The sequence below is a fragment of the Pleurodeles waltl genome, chromosome 9 (genome assembly GCF_031143425.1).
Source record: "Pleurodeles waltl isolate 20211129_DDA chromosome 9, aPleWal1.hap1.20221129, whole genome shotgun sequence".
Lineage (NCBI taxonomy): Eukaryota > Metazoa > Chordata > Amphibia > Caudata > Salamandridae > Pleurodeles > Pleurodeles waltl.
In genome coordinates, this window is record NC_090448.1 from 927,789,057 (window position 1) to 927,808,693 (window position 19,637).

Below are 19,637 nucleotides of genomic sequence, written 5' to 3' on the forward strand. Positions count from 1 at the left end.
ACATAGCTATCATGAGGACTGTAGTACACTTTTATTTCCAGTTCCTGACCATGCAAGAATGTACAATCTCGCTCCGTGAGGAAATTCACGTCGCCGAGTGGGAACAAATTAGTAAAAACATAATGGTTACTATTGCATTCTGGGATGGATACTAAGTTAAATATTTGAATCAATTCTTAGGCCTTGGTTCCAAGTTTGGTGAAACCAGGGTGATATTTATATGTATCGCACCTAATAAATACTTATTCCCTGGGTCAGATATTTATCAGCTTTAGCACATATCTTTCCTTCCAAGTTTATTAGGAGAAATAGGTTGACCAAAATTCATATCTGCTTTAACAATCACCTTAGGATGGCAGAGGGCAGAGTAAGACATTGTGAGCGACAATGGGAGAAATAAGCCAGTGAGACCCATAATACAGAACTTAAAACTTAAAGATAAAAGAATCATGGATACAAATCTTTTCTAACTGTGAATAATGAGGTACAGTGCTCAGACGATAAGAGCAATCTCTAATACTAAGCAAGCCGTTATTCAAGTGCAAAGGTAGATGTTGAATTTTAAACTTTTAACAACATTGACAGAGTTCCAATGTAATTGGGGATGTATCATAGAAAAACTCATTTATGAACAAGATTGAATTAATTAGTGCTAAAATCCCTCAAACGGAAGCCAGTAGCAACTTAATTTTACAACCTAGGAATAGGACTCGTTGTCTTTTGGGATGTTTCTCTTGAACAGAGTATCACCATCATGACATCATTAATGCCCACTACCTGCCCCAGGGTTGATATCTATCCAGGGTGGTTAAAGAATGTTACAATAGATCTGGTTGATTATTGCCCAATTTCAAATATCACTTGGTTATTTCAAGGCTTGGAAAAGGCAACTTCATTCGTTCCAAGCATTTATTGACATCTACAATATTCTAGGAGCTAGCTGGCTTTACAACACACTGCAAGAGCTAAGTTTGATTCATATGATATCTAGTTGAGATCCAGCTCTTTTAATACATCTGGAACTCTCCGGCACACTTGATACTTGTCTAGACATTGTAACCTGTTTGGTAAACTGTCATGAGCAGTTTGAATGAGCTAGCTCTGGAATGCATGGCCCTGCTCATATCTATGGCACCTTCTCTTCAAAATCTTCATACAACTTTCAGTAGTGTAGCTATTAGATGTGGAGCTGGTGCAGTGGCACCAGGTCCCATGGACCTGAGAGCTCCCCTGGATCAAAATTGTATCTGTATTTCGCTACCAAACCTTTATGAGTGGTGTATTTCCTTTTCTTGTATAAGAGCCAATAGGACTCTTCCTATACCACTAACAACTTCGCTATGAGCTCTTAGCTAGCCTAGGATTCTGCTTTCAAAACTATGCCGAAGTCACACAGGTGATATTCACACTAAATAATGGTGCAAATTTTGGACAGGCTGAAAGATGCTTGTGTATTTAAATTCAGCCAGAAATGGGTGTACAAGAGTCGACTTAGCTTAGCTTGAATGCCTCCAAAACTGAGTTTCTACTGACCACTGTATAAAAAAAATATATATATATATACATATATATACATTGGATGACACAGTAGTTCCTGTGCATTTATCTAATAATGACCTGCCTTTCTTGTATTGAGGTGGTGCATTGTCCTACTCGGAGACAATCCATCTCTGCAAAATAGTTTTTGTCACTAACGGGAATGTAACTACATTAATGTGCCACTACATCAAATCACTACATAGACCTGATTGACAAACAAAACACCCTATGGGTATCCCAGTCTGTGACTTTCCTCATCTATTAATTCATCCAGTGTTAATTAATCTTTACCAATCTCATATGTATATTCTAAGAATACAAGTCTGAAGTGTAGAATTAAGTATGTTAATAGGTCCATCAGTTCAATTTTCAAATGAACCTCATTCACTTTTGGCCATCCTTTCTATTGCTTGGCCCTTATACCAAAGTGATTTAATCGAATGCGCAAAGCCACTTGATATTGCCTACAGGAATGAGGAATAATATGCATGATGAGATAAGAGCAGTTACATGGATTCCAGCCATCATTACATGGGTTCTATTGATTAGTATTTTTAAGAAAACCTCTAATAAAACTAATAATACACATACTATTTTTAAGTGTTCAGTGTGTTGCCCATTTTCATGCTTTTCTATTTAGAGAAAATCGTGGACGCCTGAGATGTATGTTATAGTGGATAGCAATTAATCCTTAATGGTATATTTGTCTTAAATAATGTGCAAACACATCCAGTAGAATGGTATGGTAGATCAATATAAACATTGTTGGAAGCAGTGACATTAGTAATGATATGTTCCATAGTGGAGAGGGGTCGATTGTGGGGACTATATGATGGATATAAACTGTTCCAGAGGGTACAGACTTAACATTTTGAGTGGTGCACGGAATATGTCATAGGGTGGTGTATTGGTAGTGCCCCTGTAGCAAATAAAAGTCTGAGTAATGGCTTTGCAATAAAGGTTGTGAGGTCTGAAGAAGTCAGTCATGCATACTGTCATAGTACAAACTGATTGGTGATTCCAAATGTAGCAAGGGATAAAGAGGGACACAATTCAGGGGGTAATGATGAAACTACTTGGAATAGAGACATATGGGTGGCAATAGTGGAGTTTAGGAGCAGTGAGCTGGTATGTGGCATAGAACAACTGGCAATAGTGACTAATGACTCCAGGTTGGGAGACACAAAAGAGGAAAATAAGTGATTTAGTTTGGGGAATCAATGTAGTAGAAATGATCCCATTAGCTTGGATGCAGGTGGCACAGTGCAATACTTTAACATGATTACAAAGAGTGGAGGGGCTACCAATCTCTTGCATGTAAAAACAAAGTTTGCAAATTAGATTTAGCTCAGAGGGAAGGCAGGAGGTTGCAATCAAAGAAATGCAATTCAAAGGGCCAATGCAATCTGTGGATAAGATCACAGACAGTTACACCTGGGCACAAGAGAGCATTTAAATAAAATTACTGTCCAGGAGTTGCAAGGATGCCAAACACTCAAATAACACGTAGGAGTTCACACCCTAATTTGTAGACAAATTACTCAGGCTTAAGTTGTAGGTCTTTAGCACTGATATCAATGATTCACAAGAGAAGGAACGTGCTACTAAATCTATAAGCTATCTCTATATTGTTTGTCAATCATTTCCAGTAACCCAAATTACAAAGGGAACATGGCAATGCATGTTGAAAATAAAGGTTTATAGACTATTGACAACTAAAGGGCTATCATTTGCAAAAGTAGAGAACAAATCTTTATCGGAATTGTTGTAATGCACAGTCCTGCATTGAAATCTGCCATGGTATGATCATTTTTGTCAAGCTACTGTCTATCAGATTTACACAGATTTTTTGAGGTGAGATTTCTTAATAATGCAAAAGAAAGAAGATTTTATTTGATGTGTGATCTACGGAAAATTACAAGCAGATAAGTTATACTTATGTAACTTCTCAGTGTGTGATAATTCATCGGTTCAGAGTCTCACCAGTGACTCACCAGGCTGCTACCCTAAGCCATCAAAAATTTTCTACAAGAAATAATTAGACAAGAATTTCCAACAATGTTGGATACGTCAATGGGCAAAATGCATTCTGTGAGAATAGTGTAGCTTCTTCTATAAAAATAACTGCCTGGTTGCTTGTAAACCGACAATGGCCCAAGATAATAGCTGCACTCTAACTGAGCAGATTTGGGGCACATGTCATCATCAACTGGTGCCTAAACTGGGGTAAGGTCATAACAGACTCTCTTACAAATGTTCTTATATGTTCATAGTTTCTATGCATCTATATTACTCATACTGCTTTATGGGGGACTTAAGCAGCTAGATCCCCCCATGAGCCATTATGGTCAGAGACCTTACAATTACATCTCTCTCTCCCCTCATCAGGTCCTTTTCTGGTCTGTGTTACCTGCTTTTCCTCACACATGGCATACATCCTTTAATCCTTACCCTTTAAACCCACACATACTCTATTTGGCATAAAGCACCATGGGTTCAACCTTGCTGTTCCAGGAGAATGAGACTCAGATGCCTATGTATTTGATGCACACATTACGGTGGGGTAGGGTTCTTTGCATTCCATCATATTCACGTATTAGAATTATTCCAGTGATAAATACAGTTATTCTCCCTACATTAGGCATGAGGTTTGAGTACTAAGTAGGCGGAGAGGTGCAAAAGTGAGGCTAGGGATCACAAGCCCCTCAGGCTTTTAACTACCACAGAAATTGCAGTGCACATTAGGATTCAAATCAAAAGGCCACTACCTATGATCATATGCTTAAAAGGCACACACAAAGCTAAGAAACAAAAGACTTAACAAACACTCATTCCCCACTCCCAAATTCCAAAATAGCCTGCCAGAATTTCAAGTGAGAGCTGAATATTCTGCCAAAAAATGAAATGAGACATATGAAGGGCTTCATTACAAATGCAACCAAGTTGACGTGTTCCAACTGCACTCAGCTTTCACAGGGTGAAATATATTTTCACTTCTCAAGCAACAGCCACAATACCTGTCAGGGTGAATCACAAAAATCACTAAATTAACCTGTGCTTAGTCCTCTGGTAGCTTGACACAACAGCAGTGAGGCATAACGTAGAGGCAATGTGTAAAGTGAAAACAGAGCACAAGAAAAATCCCCCATAAAATTAGAAAATTAGAATAAAACTCAATACATTATTTGATACTAAAACACAGTAGGTAGGTATGCCCAGGACTGGAGATATGCAATTTTAAAGATTTAAGTAAGAATAGTTCTTAAAAGCACAGAACGGCAACTGTGGTCATCTGGTCGTGCAGGGCCGGGATAAAGTCACAATTTCAGGCCGACCACGATGGAGTATAGGCCACATACAGGGCCCATGTTAGGCCCACTGAGAATTGTACCTTATGTCCTTGATGTAAGGAGTTTCGTCATGCGTGGGCTGATCTGAGGAGTGATGATGCAGGGTACAGTGTCGTGCTGCGTCGGTTTCAATAGGAACTTGCAAAGGCTGCATTGCGAGATCAACATTGATTAGAATCACGCTGCATTAGTTCCAATGTGGAGCTGCAAGGGATGCAATGCAAGTTGCATTGCACTGCGTTAGTGCCAATGAAGAGCTGCGAGGGCCGCAGTGGGTCCATCGCACGGTGTCTGTTCTGTTTGATATGAAAACTGGGCTGGGGGAGCACATCTATCCCCACTTTCAAGGGTCCAGGACTGGAGAGACAACCATTATGGGGCTTTGGACTCACAACAGACAAAATTCAGGTGGAGGGTTCAAGATGGTTGGAGCCTTTTCCCTCCTTGTGGTGCTGATCAGGAGGCCAGCCAACTTGAAACCGGTCCCAGGATGCTTGTTTCCGGTCCAGTGAGGATCTGGCTTGGCAGTTCGGGCTGGACTGTTCCCATGAGGGACAGGGTCAAGACTGATTTGCATATGGCTGGGTCTAAACTGAGGTGGCATGGTGAGCAGAAGAACAATGGATTAAACCCAGATCTGTGACTGGGGGTGAGTGTTTGCATTGTTCAGCACTCTGTCCATCATCCTTTTGTGTTGCTAAAGTTGCCCCAAGTGGGAAGGGTATGCCCAGAAGTGGGTCCCTTGCTCACTGTGCCACTGTATTCAAGCTAGCCTGGCTGGTGAAGGGTGAAACCCTGAAACTGGTCCCAGGATGCTTGTTTCCGGTCCAGTGAGGACCTGGCTTGGCAGTTCGGGCTGGACTGTTCCTATGAGGGACAGGGTCAAGACTGATTTGAATAAGGCTGGGTCCAAGCTGGGGTGGCATTGTGAGCAGAAGAACAATGGATTAAACCCAGATCTGTGATTGGGGTGAGTGTTTGCATTGTTCATCACTCTGTCCATCATCCTTAGAGGTGTCTAAGGGTTGAATATTTGTACCTGGAACCCACTTTGAAGTGGGAGAAGATTCTGGAGTTTCCCTCTATTGAGGTGTTTGGAATTTCCTTCCTCCTTGCCCTAGTCACAATCTGTCTGGGGCTACAACAGGCTACTGTAAAGTCTTTTGTCTGTGAGCTGATCCAGTGCCTTTGTAGTGCAAGTGTGTTGGTGACAGCTCAGAGATGGCTTATCCTGCCACACCCAGACCCTCTACTGTGATGCTGTACGGGAGGAATACACAAAGGCCAACTACCAACTTCACGTAGTCATGTGACCCATGAACAGGCTGTAGGCACCAAATGGTTAGGACAAGAAAATGACAACTTTCTAAATATTCAGAATTGTGACTTAAAATCTTGATGATCCTGCCTGCTCCTAATCAAATGTTAGTGTTCATTAAATGTAGTAAGGTAACCTAATTTTATCCTATGGGAGAGGTAGGCCTCACAGTAGTGAAAATTAATTTGTGAAATAAAACTTAAAAGTACATGTCCAACCTTTTAATTACAATGCACCCTGCTCCATCAGCTGTTTAGGTGTGCCAGAGAGTTTTAGGCTTGGCAACAGAATTATTTTGCCAAGTCGAATGAGTAGTTTAAAACTGCGGGCATGCTGCAATGGCAGGCCTGAGAGATGTTTCACAGGGCTATCTAAGTAAGTGGCACAATGAGTGCTGCAGGCCAAATAGTAGGATTTAATTTACAGTCCCTAGGTATGTGATAACCCACTTTACTAGGGACTTATAAGTAAATTATATATGCCCATCAGATGTAAGTCAATTGTACCATATTTCAGAGAGTTAACACAATCACTTTAGCACTGGTTAACAGTGGTGATGTGCACAGAATCCTAAGGTGAACCTAAAACGAATTCATAAAAATAGAAGGGATGAAGGCAAAAAGTTTAGGGATGGCCCTGCAGAGAGGGCCAAGTCCAACAAGTTTGTAGTAAAAATTGTATTACTTTCTGTATATGTGTATATGTGTTTTCAACCATCTACCCACATTTAAGAATGAAACAATGTCTTAGTTACATTCCTATCTCAAAAGGCATTTCTTTCCTGTTGCAAAATAAGCTTGAGAATTGTGGTGACTATTTTAAAAGAGATGCTGTACAGATTTTCTTGATGAAAATATGCATTCTAAATTCTAAATCTGAAACAAAGTAATCATTCCCCCTCAGCATGTGTTCCCCCCTTGAATTAATCTTCTACCCAACCCTCAACTGGCTTGAAATGTTCATCCTAACAGGCCACTTGAATCAACAGAAGTATCTAATTATTCTCTGCACTTTGATTCAGGGGTCACGGGCCCAGCAGGATCACACCTTCCAGGCACACCGGTGGGAGGAGGCCACCTATGAAGCCTTGCTGCTCCCGAAGACGCATAAATGAAGACTCACGCTTCCGCTGCACGAAACGCGCCTGGGCGAAGACTGGGCTAAGAGTGGGCCCATCTGCGCACGTCTGCGGCCGACCAAGGCTGGGCTGGGGCTACCCTCTTGGTCGTGTTTTGTTTTGTTACTATTGGCCACTTACCTAATGCTGAGTGGTCACAGTAATTAGGACATAAATCAGTGTTATCTCTATTGACCTATTCTGGATATCCATTATAGTTGCAAACAGATTTAACGATTTAGGTGTTAAGATATAGTATAAAATACGGGCAAACATAAAGTTGGAAATCAGAAGGCAGTCTTGGAACCAAGTTGCTCCACTGTTGACTCCCTTTTAGTATGGACGGTGGGGGTTATTTCTAAAGAAATAGATCTCGCTGAAAGGAATCTATCCCTAGGGGCAGCTGGATTGAATGTAGTATTAGAGAGATCTCCTAGTCCAACAGATATAGCAACTGATACTCATCAAGCCCTAAAGCTGGATGTGATGAGGAGTGGTGATGAACATTTAGGACAAATGGCCACAGCTACTGTTACCCCTATTCCGTCACACATTCACCTGTTGTAAAAAGGAAGAAATGGGCTAGAAAGGGGGGCTGTCGGTGATTTGGACCCTATTGCATCTGTTAACACTGAACCCATATCTTCGAACCATTTTTATATCTGTTACTAATGATCTCCTAAAGCCACTTAAAGATCAATTGGATAAATGTGAAGAGGAGGTGGTGAAAATAACTGCCATGTGCCAGAAGCTCTCATTGCCCTTGATGGTCCCTAAACCTCAAAACACTGTTTTACAAAATGACACACAAAATGAGCTAGGCCCTGTAGATATTTCTCAGGACTTAAACCCTGTGTCTGAATGCTATGAGATGCCAAGTAACAGGCAGAGGGATCTCGCTAAAGGACAGTCAATGAAGGCCGGTGGTGTAGGTCAATCAGGTGGGTGTCATACAACCAACAGTAATAGGCTGCATGGCAAGATATTGGATGGTCCATGATCTAATATAATCCCAAAGTTGGCCGCACATCTCAGCCATTTTATAATCAGAATTTGTGTCTGTCCCTTTGCCCATGAGGGAGGAACTTTAAGTTATCAATTTACCACCAGAGTGTTGCTGTTATGTAATTATTATGGTTAATGTTCGTCCGCTATGGCCTGGCCAGAGTGAATCCCAAGGGGCTTTGAAGAACAAAGTTATGCACTGGCTGGTCCAAAATAGTTTATTCACACTTGACAAAGCTCACCAGATTATATTAACCCGAAAAGTGGGCTGGGTTGGGCCTCAGGCAAAAGATTCAGGGGGTGACTGTATAATAATTACCTTTCGAAGTCCTAGTCTTGTGAGAGACATTTTATTTAGAGCTACTTTACGCTTATTATGTGGTAACACTCCACTATTGTTGCATTTGGGTGCATTCTACCAACATTTGCAATCCATACAATCAGGGTATCCCTCGGTACACCCTTGTCCTGATCCACCCAAAAATTCACACAATATTTTACCAATACCTTTAAGTAATATATATCAGGCCTTGGGTTCACTCACAGATAATGATTGACAAAATTACAGGGGCCATGTGAATAGCCAAAAAGGAGAGCCCTCTATGGGGATGACTATTGGGAAAACAATGTCTACTGGTTGCAGTAGAGCCTCTCTAATGATTCATGGTTCAGTTGGGGCGGCTACTGTGGCCTGTAATAGTAACCCTGATGGAGCATTATAGAAAAAACCTTGAAGTATTAATAGCTCGCTGGAGACAGTAACTGAGGGTAATGAGTGTATCAGACGTAATAGTGACCGCCACAATATTGCCACATTGATTGTTCAATGTCTACATAATAAGGAGTGGTGTAACATCATCAATGACATTGATTTGATCTGTCACCATGAAACATGGTGTGTTTCTCCCATCCATATGCAAGGATTTACCTCACATTTTTTACATGCTACTGCTTCCAAATCAGGGAGGACTAAGGGTGGGCTTCAGGTGTTTATTTCAAATAAACTTCTCGTAGTGGTCAAAAAGACCTTTTGGGAGACTTGAAATGTCCAACTGTTGTGGTTAAAAATTAGGAGTATGATTGATGCGGTATTAATGAACTATTATGAAAATGTTTTTGATTCTACCCGGTGTAGAGTAGTCTATAACTTGGATCAGTGTTTATACAAATTTCTATACCCTATTCATTCAAACGTCCTTATACTATGGGCTGATGATTTTAATATCCAATCGTGCCCCTTGCTTGTATCCCAGACCTGTGGGCTTACCTATGAGGGGGGAAGGCTGCAATCATTTCTGTCACAATTATTATGGTGAGGCCCTTAATTCGACACTATCCAAATATGATTTGATGTTATTGAGATATAAAAAATTTAGTTAATAGAGAGGTGATGCCATCCTTCAGAGGTACAAACTCCTCATCTGTTATTGACCACATAATAGTGTCTTCATTTGCTACCAATGTATGTGACACCCCCTACATTGTCCAGTCACCCTTGAGTGATCATGACCCTATTACTTTTCCAACCATATTCTGGGGTCCAAAGGCTGTTTCTCATACCACCATAAACCAAGTTAAGGTCCATTGGATTAATAGGGTGAGATTGAAATGGAAAGCCATTAGCCCAGATGACCTACAGCAGAATACTGTGCCATGGTGTTTGTTCGAAATTAACATTTGCTTACAAGAGGAAATCAAACCATTACAGTTGCTTAGTTGCTTTAACAAAGTTGTTTCTTATATTAAGGGTCTTTTGACACGCCAACCAAAGGCTAGGCAGACTGAAAGGAATAGAAGGTGGTTTGACCACCATGCACTAAAGCCAGGGGGAATCTTACAATTGCCCTTCACCCATCACCCAGAGACCCAGTGGTAATTGGGTCATTGCATGTAGAATATAGGGACTCCCTGGAGTGAAGGAAGAAACAGTTAAGGGAAGAGGCATGGTCCAAACTAGCCCTGGCTACAGGAACAAATAATATCAAATTGTTCTGGGAATTAGTAAATGCCCCTTTTTTGTCTAATCAGGAATTACCTGAATTAGGCACTAGTGTAGCCTGCGTAGCGTGGGTGGACTACTTCTCTGAGGTCTTCAAGCAAAAGAGTGGGGCTGTAAAATTAATTGGACAACAGGAGCCAGAGTATTTCAATGATGTATATATGACTTTGGAAGAGGTCATCTCAGCTATTTTAGCTAGTGCTGGAGGTAGAGCCTCAGGCCCGGATGGGGTACTGGTGGATGTTTTTAAATATAGTAGTAATCTTTGGGCACCTATTCTGACCAGGTTGTTTAATGCAGTAATAACTAGGGATATCCTGATGTCCTGGACTACCAATATTATTATACCTACATATATGAAAGGAGACAAAGCAGACCCCAAAAACTATTGTCCAATATCACTCCTGGATTCATCTATGAAAGTCTTAAGTAGGGTTCTACTGGCAAGACTCAATAAATGGTTATCGGACAATAATATCCTTTCTCCTGTTCAGTTTGGGTTCAGGAAAGGATAGGTACTATCGAGCAATGTGTCAATCTTGACCTAATTAGAGGGAAATATACAAAGGCGAAAGTAGGGGCACTCCATCCCTGTTTTGCTGACCTTAGTAGCACCTTTGATCTAGTAGAGCATGCCCTTCTGTGGCCCAGATTATTAGAAATGTGTGCCCCAAGGTATATCATTGATTTCCTGGCCCGTTTATACAAAGATTTAACATGCAAAGTCAGCTTCGGGCCAATAGGAGAAAGTACCACTCCTTTTAAGATTGGTAGAGGCATTCACCAAGGCAGTGCCCTTGCCCTGTTACTGTTTTCTCTATTTATTAATGGGTTGGATCAATTCCTGCAGGGATTTCAGGCAGATCCACCCTGTGAGGCAGGGTGCCCTATACCTGTGTTTTTATATGCAGATGACATTGTCCTGATCTCTAGGACCCTGGTAGTCTCCAGAAACTAATGAATGGTTTTGAGCAGTTTATGACATGAAAGGGTATGGTGATTAATAAATCTAAAACCTTTACCATGGTCTGTGGCCAAAAGGCAAACAAATGCAGGTGTTTTTAATATCCAAAATACACCGATTAATACTGTTAGTTCTTTTAGCTATCCAGGTGTTTTGTTCACAAGTAATGGGTCATGTGAACATCAAATTGATTCGGGTAAGGACAAGATGAGAAGGAATTCCTGTGCTATTTTTAGATTTGCTGGTAAATTAGGGAATCGCTCCATAACCCCTATGGGGAATATTTACAGGGCTAGAGTTTTATCCATGGTAGCGTATGGAGCAGGAGTGTTGGATTATGCAAAAAGTACCCCTTTATAAATAGAGGAACATCGTTTCTTTAAATGTATGTTATGTCTACCCACATCCACATCTAACTGGATTGTACATCAGGAGGTGGGTCTCCAATATTTGGAAGACATGTTGCAGTTGAGTCCCCTGCTCCCATGGCACAGTATTTGGTCCAAGGAGGAAACAATTTTTACTAAACAACTTATCCTGGACTGTTTAAAACTGGAAAATGCCCTGTGTATTCCTTGGCTTGCTTATGTTGACTCTTCCTTTAAGACCTTGTTTAATATATCTATAAATTAGAACCCAGAGCAGGTCTTGACACTCTCAAATAAATTTATTAAGGATACCTTCCTGCAATGTAGGTTGGATTGTAGGAAACCCACTGAAATTACAAAATCCACTGTTGGTTTACATATGTCCTTTTGTCGTGGGGCAAATAGAGAAGGACACCTATCATGTGTCACTAATATGCAGCATTGATTTGTTTTGACAAGACTAAGATTGGGAATAGTGCACCATTTGGTAGCATTCCGTAGAATGAGATCCTCTCCTCATAAGCTGGATAGCTGCCCCTGTGATAGGGCTAGTAAACAGAGCACATTGCACTTTATGTTATTCTGCAAATCTTATGAGCACCTTAGGTTATCTCAAACCCCTTTTTAATGAACATAATATAAGAAGATACTTGGTGGCACTGGAATTTCTAATAAATTTCAATAATCCTCATGTGTGTTACAGGGTAGCACAATATATCCTAAATGCCATACAGGTTAGGAAAAGCCTTAGTTTTTGGCTTTGTAAAACCTGGATCTGTGTAATTGTGTGTGCTGTCCTGCTCATTTAATTTGTTTTACTCTTTTTATGATAATTGTCGTTATGAACTTGGCTGGGTCTGTCTTGAATGTTTTATCTATTTATCTTTATTTTTATGACCATTTTATATTTGTTTTATGAATTAGGATGAGGTGGTGTTGAATGTTTTAAATATTTATTGCTATGTACTTTTATGGCTATTTTGTATTTGCCGAATAAAGTTTTCAAATTGAATCGTATCAGATAATCATCTGGCCAATTTGTCTTTGCCCATAAAAGCTTTCAACTATTACATGTAAAATATAGGATCACAAGGATAAATTGTACAATTGTCCAGCTGCAGCACATATTAAATATTGTTTCTAAATTTGTCTCCTTGTGTTGTTATACATTGAAGTATCTGACCCATGAAAGTAAATTTTCTTCTCAAACATGCCTTTTTTGCAGCAATGTTATCAGTCCTTATCCTCCTTTACCTACTAAATCTAGCTTTTTGTTTGTCATAATAACATAGGCCATTTGGGATACACATGACTATTTTATAATTCATTAAGAATTAGAAGACATCAGATTGCTTCACTTGCCTTTACTGTATACAAAAAAAGTCCTAACCATGTACACTGGATTTCAAATAAGGATATTTACTTCCTTGATGTAAAGGCAGTGAAAAGAAAAACTTTTTTCAGCTACTTCACCACAGTGCCTCTCATCACCCTCCCAAGGTGTTAGAGACTGAAGAGAAACAGTGCTGATTTGGAGTCTTAGGAAATGGTGTAGAGGTATCAGTTGATCTGCCACTTCCACAAGGTCTCCATCAATCTATTGCAGAAGGTAGATTGTCAGGCTATTGTCTATCGTCCCCCTGCCTCCCTAATCCTGCTGGTGTACCAGACATAAGATATCCTGGGGAACTGCAGATGAATCGCTGGCTCTGTCAACTACCGACACCACTGGCTTGTTAGAGTATGTGTATGAGATACTGGAGTCTTAGTTTGCAGAAGGCTCACATTAAAAAAGAAACCCAGGATTATTTTCACTTTTAAGTTATAATAATGTAATAATAATAATTATTACTTTATTCCCAAGAATAAACCAGTGGTAAACCACACTATAACTTCAACAGACATAAAACACAAGTACTTAAACCAAGGAGAATTCAATTCTTCACTTTCAAGAATTAAAGTTTCCTCGCATAATTTTCATCAACTAGAATAAATAGGCATCACAATATTGTCCCAATATGTCCTCAACCATAAACTTTAAAACCTCTCAAGATATTACTTGATATAAATCTCAAGATCACATCAAATAATAACTTCTGAGTGTGAAATACTTTCATATTGCAAATACAAAATCTAGGATCTTCATTGAGCAGAAAGTGACTTGTGCATCATTCCTAGTTCTGCCATGCTTCACAAGACTAGTCCCGATATATTCTCAACCACAGATATTTAGAACTTCTCAAAGTATTCCTTAATATAGGTCACAAAATCACATCAGAAAGATCTCTTCTGCATCAGCTTGATATACTCTGCAATCACAATTACAATAACAAGTTTGAGAGTCTTCATTGAGTATGTTCCTGCTTCATTTTTAGTTTGAATACAATGCTGGTTAAAAGTAGATCAAAGCATATTTTCCATCTCTGTCAGCACCTACAGTGCTTGTGCCTATTCCACACTGTCTCATGTGACTCAGGAAAAAGAGCGGTGTGGGAAATGCCATGTCCTAGGGAGACATCAGTGGTGAAACTACTGTCATATTCACATGTATAAAAATCTACAGAGGCTCCTTTCCAAGATAGCCACCATGGGAGACACCATTTGAAAGGAATCAGTAATGTGCACGTTCACTTTCATTGCAACTGTGAACAACTACTATATTAGAGCCGACAAAAGCAGGGGCGAGCGTATACCATTTTGACCCGCTGAGGGAATTCTGACGTTTCTGCTCACGACTTCATGGTCCTGGTGTTTGTGAGGGCAGACATAGATTTATGTGGCTACTTGGAGCACTCAGACCGGGGTGTATAAATCAGAGAGTGCCTGCCTGGAGGAAGGAGTACTGCATGTCACTGGACTGGTAGCACGCAGTCTGCACTGCTTGTATGTTTGCGGAGTCAAACAGTTTTGATTTTCAGCTCCTGTGTCCACGGCATATTAGTTCTTGCACAAAGTATTGCGTATCTTCAGGCTAGTAGCACCTGTTCTGCACTGCTTGTGTGTTTGTGGAGGCAAGCAGTTTGACTTTTAGCTCCCATGTCCATGGCATATTAGCACTTGCTCATAGTTTTCAATGACTAACAGCAATGGCTGTGCTTCATTACAATTTTTTAGCAGAGGAAGCTTGAGACAAAGTTCACTGTGGGGTATTGTGCCTTATAGGCTACTGTTTTCAGTGAGTACTGTGCAATTTGTCATTTGGTATTTTCCTTATGTATATATGTGTGTGTGTGTGTGTTAAGTGCCTGATTGGACCCTTGTTATTAGAATACAGGTTGTTTCTTACATTCAGATCACAGTGTGTTTATGTTTATTATTTATGCAACAGCTAAAGAAGTACAAAAATGCAAGTGAATACATTATATAACACAGTGTAATCCCAGGCATTGTTTGGTCTTCTGGAGTAAAAAAGTTAGCACATTATATGTTTGATTTATTTGTAATCTATGCCAATAGTGTTCTTCCCCACAATTAGAAGAGCTTGATTTAGCCTGGTTCACACCTGCATTCTTGTTGCCTGCTGTTTTGTTTTTCAGATCTCCTTCCCTGGCATACCTACCCTAATTCCCTTCCCCCCATCTGGCCACCCTGTTACTCTATTCTGAGTTGCCAGAAGGTGGACCACTGGGAGGTACTGTTCCTGAGGATCCCAAGTTGTGACACTCTCACTCAGAAAGAGGCAACAACCTAAAAATGGTTTACAGTATACTTCATTTTTTAATGACAAATACAATTTCATTTTCAAAGACTCATTCTCTAACACCACAAATACTCAACCTTGGGTCTATTCCAATTTGAAAATTGACATTAATATTTTGTATTCACTTGCCACAGACATGGAACAAATAAGGAAAATTCTCCACATAACCCAGGCTTCCAATAGCGTGACCTACATATTGCTTTGGAATTAGATAACATCTATGACCAGCTAATGTGCTTTTTCTCACTTCATCTAGAAGAGTGCTTTTTATCATATTTGCAGACAACAAATCTTCTGATTTAAGGATATCACTTCCTAGTCAGAACTTGTTGCAAATTTTACAATAAATCACAAGAGTTGTGACCGTCACCATAAAGTTAGAAAGTTTGTCTTAGCTCCCACTTTATGAGTTACTGAAAATGAGCCATAAGGCTCGAGATTGAGCCAAAGTGCCCCGCAATCAGAACATAATCAAGGGCGGATGTGGTTTGGCACCATGCAGGATGGCGGTGCGCTGCTGAGCTCCGGTCTGAGCGCGCAGCCTTGTTACAGATTTGGGTCCGATTTAGTGCTCTCCGGCAGAGGAGACATTGATGTGTCTCCTTCTGAACATCCAGTGAGTCGCTACATTATCTCGGAAACCGCCGCCTCCTCCATATGATATGTGGCTGGCTCTAGGGGGATTTTCAGTCAGGATAAGATAATATAAGAGGCTGAGCATGCCATTTTGAAAGACAGTGAGTGCATCCCCACATTAATTAAACTTCTTTTGCTGCTTCAAGTGAATTTTACCTTCAGCTCTTCTTCTCAGCATGTGGCCTACCTCAGGAACATTTCTCGACAGTGTAACACTTGGAACCTGCGGTATAGTGAACAAGTAGGTACATTTATTTTACTTTTAACATCCTCCTCATGCCAGGATATTTGCTTATATAGTAGCCTCTATTAAGTACTGGGTTTTCTTCCAAACAGGTGGCTGGCCCGGAGATCTTCTCTAATTAACATAACATGAAGTGTTTTAAGGCTGTAGAAGCACCTCTTTTAAGTTCATCACTTTCCTCATGTCAATTTTTTTTTTTTTTACAGCAGTCTGCTTGCCTTCTGTCAACCAGTTTTGGGAGACTCTTCATATTCTAAGGAACGATCATATCCTTCTTGTCTCAACTTGCCTTTTTGAGCCATGTTTTATTACTCATTTAAACAAATGTACATATGTACAACTAGGGAGATACATACTGTTATTTGCAATTTTTCATGTTCACAACTATATTCTTCCTCAGTGCTCATCAGTTCTGTTTTTTCAGTTTGATAAAAATTATTGTTTTGCAATTTATTTGAAGTCTCACCTCCGTTTATCAGTTGTGATTGTTGTTTCACTGGTGTTTATCTTTTTCTGACCCACTTGTACTATATGGGAAAACAGAAAACCTGAACTGACTGGACCTTCAACTACTGTTTTGTTGTCAGACTGTAACTCAACCTTCAACCTTACGGATGACAATACCTTTCAAAATATGATACTGAACCAGGAACAATTCCCAAATCATCTGCGCTAGGTAAAAGCCAGGGCGATTAAACAAGAGGCTGAAAAAGGATTCTCCATTGCCAAACAAATCACCTCAAACCTCCATGGAAGTGGTCATTGAGGACATTTGTACATTAAAAGTCTTCATGAAACATGGTCTTCTTTATAAAAACAGGTTCTACTGATAGAGCAAAAAAAGATAATCATCAAAATACAGACTCCTTTGTTGTTCATCTAGAGTCAGAAATCTCTCTACTTAAAAAACACACAGAAGACCCAGAAAATCACAATCAAAGAAATAATATTCACATTTGTGGTCTTCCCGAAAACCCTGGTGGCTCCGATTTGACCATCTTTTTTCAGTCATTTTCTGGATATGCTTGCAATGACTCAACTCAATATTCAAAGGGCACACAGACTTTGTCCTAGAATTTCTACTAAGAGGAGACAAATTATTTTATGTTTCTTGCAGTATCAATCAATCAATAATTTGTAAAGCTCGCTACTCACCTGCTAGGGTCTAAGGTGCTCTAAAAGGGGGGAGGGGAGGACTGCTACTGCTTGAATAGCCAGGTCTTGAGGCATTTCCTGAAGGTCAGGAGGTCCTGGGTCTGTCGTACGTGGGCGGGGAGGGTGTTCTAGGTCTTGGCGGCGAGGTGGGAGCAGGATCTGCCACCGGCTGTAGTTGGATGGATGAGAGGGATGGCGGCGAGGGCAAGGTTGGCGGAACTGAGTTGGCGGGTGGGGGTGTGTAAGGTGAGTCACTCATTGAGGTAGGCAGAGCCCCTGTTGTGAAGAGCTTTGCGGACGTGGATGAAGAGTTTGAAGGGGATCCTCTTGGTGACGGGAAGCCAGTGTAGGTATCTGAAGTGGGTTGAGATGTGGTCGCGGCGAGGGATGTTAAGGATGAGGCGTGCGGAGGCATTCTGTATACGTTGTAGTTTCTTCTGGAGCTTGGCTATGGTTCCTGCATAGAGCACGTTTCCGTAGTCCAGTCTGCTGCTGAAGAGGGCATGGGTGACCGTCCTTCTTGTTTCGGTGGGGATCCATCTGAAAATCTTGGGAAGCATGCTGAGGGTTGCAGCAGGGAGATGAGATGGCGTTGACTTGCTGGGTCATGGTGAGTGATGAGTCTAGGATGAAACCTAGATTGTGTGAGTGGGTGTTGGTGCGGTTCCTAGGGTGGCTGGCCACCAGGAGTCGTCCCATGCCGAGCGGTTGAAGCTGAGGATGAGGATCTCTGTCTTGTCTGAGTTAAGTTTGAGGCGGCTCTTCTCCATCTAGTTGGCGATGGCATGCAGTCCGTCATGGAGGTTGGTTTTGGATGGTGGCAGGGTCCTTGGTGAGTGAGAGGATCAGCTGGGTGTCATCGGCGTAGGAGACGATGTTGAGGTTGTGGGATCGGACGATGTTGGTGAGCGGTGCCATGTAGATGTTAAAAAGAGTAGGGCTGAGAGAAGACCCTTGGGGGACGTCGCAGATGATCTTGGTGGCTTCCGACAAGAAGGGAGGGAGGCGGACTCTCTGGGTTCTGCCGGAGAGGAAGGATGTGATCCAGTCCAGGGCTTTGTGGCGGATCCCGGTGTCATAAAGGCGAGTGCAGAGGGTGTGGTGCCACACAGTGTCAAAAGCAACCCAGAGGTCCAGGAGGATGAGGGCTGCGGTCTCGCCTTTGTCAAGCATGGTCCTGATGTCTTCGGTTGCGGCGATGAGGACGGTCTGGGTGATGTGGTTCATGCGGAATCCGGATTGGGAGATAACTATTGTGTTGTTGTCCTCCAGGAAGAGGGTCAGTTGCCCATTGATGATCTTCTCGATGACCTTCGCCGGGAAGGGAGGGAGATGGGTCGGTAATTCTTGAGGTCTTCGGGGTCCGCTTTGGGTTTCTTTAGCAGGGCGTTGACTTCAGCGTGCTTCCAGCTCTCCAGGAAGGTGGCGGTCTCAAAAGAGCTATTGATGATCATATGAAGTTGGGGGGCGATGATGGGGCTCGCTTTCTTGAAGACATGGTGGGGCCAGGGGTCGGAGGGGAATCCAGAGTGGATGGTGCTCATGGCTTTGATGGTGTCCTCATCGTTGATGTGGGTCCAGGAGAGCAAGAGGTTGGTGTGGCTGGGTGTGTTGGGGTTGGTGGTGGCAGAGGTGGCAGTGGGGGGCGAGGAGTTGAAGCTGTCGTGGATTTCCATGATCTTGCAATGGAAAAAGGTGGCAAGGGAGTCACAGAGGTCTTGTGATGGAGCTGGTTCGATGGAGCATGACCTGTGTTGTTGAGTGCTTTGACGATGCTGAAGAGCTCTTTGCAGTCGTGGGCGTTGTGTCAATGCGATCTTTGTAGAAGGATCTTTTGGTGGTCCGGATGAGCTGGTGGTGCTTGCAGATGGCTGTCTTGAGGGCGGCATGGATGCTTTCTGTTGGTTCATTGCGCCACTTCTTCTCGATTTTCCGGCACTCCTGCTTGGAGGCCTTAAGGTCGGTGGTGAACCAGGAGGCCTTGGTGCTGGTGCGGTTGTTGGAGGATTTCTTGGGCAGAGTGAGGGTGTTGGCGCAGTCGTCTATCCAATGTCTGTGGTTGAGGACGGCTGTGGTCGGTAGTGCTGGGTGGCGGGGTCCAGGGGAGGGTGGAGATCAGTTGGTCTTCCAAGATCTTGTTCCAGCTGTGGCAGGGGATTTGTTGGGCGTGGTGGGTTTCTAGATGGTGAAGTGGACGCAGCGGTGGTCGGTTCAGTAGAGTTCAGTGGTATGGCTGAAGGTG